We start from the raw sequence: 388 nt of genomic DNA on the forward strand, positions 1-388 counted from the left end.
GTCACACTGCCTAAAATGGAACGATCCGCTCCGACATGGTGAGCCCGTATGCCTGTCAGGTCAGGTCAGGTCAGGTCAGGGAAGGGAAGGGGAGGTCAGGGAAGGTCAGGGCAGGGCAGGGCAGGGCAGGGCAGGGCGGGGCAGGGCAGGGCAGGGCAGGGCAGGGCAGGGCGGTTCAGGGCAGGTCACGTCACCTTACGCCTCTGCGCACGCCCGGCTATGTCAGATCACGCCAATTCAGGCACGCCGCAGGTCAGAACAGCTACGTTCAACCCAGCTCAGGTTGCACCCCTCCGCCAGCGCTCGACCCCCGCTCCCCAGGTCGGAGGCCAAGGCCACACACAGGTCGCACGTCACTCCGTGCCGGCGTGGAACCGACGCCGCGGCG

The sequence above is a fragment of the Pollicipes pollicipes genome, unplaced genomic scaffold (assembly GCF_011947565.3).
Source record: "Pollicipes pollicipes isolate AB1234 unplaced genomic scaffold, Ppol_2.1 Scaffold_7261;HRSCAF=8764_pilon_pilon_pilon, whole genome shotgun sequence".
Classification (NCBI taxonomy): Eukaryota; Metazoa; Arthropoda; class Thecostraca; order Pollicipedomorpha; family Pollicipedidae; genus Pollicipes; species Pollicipes pollicipes.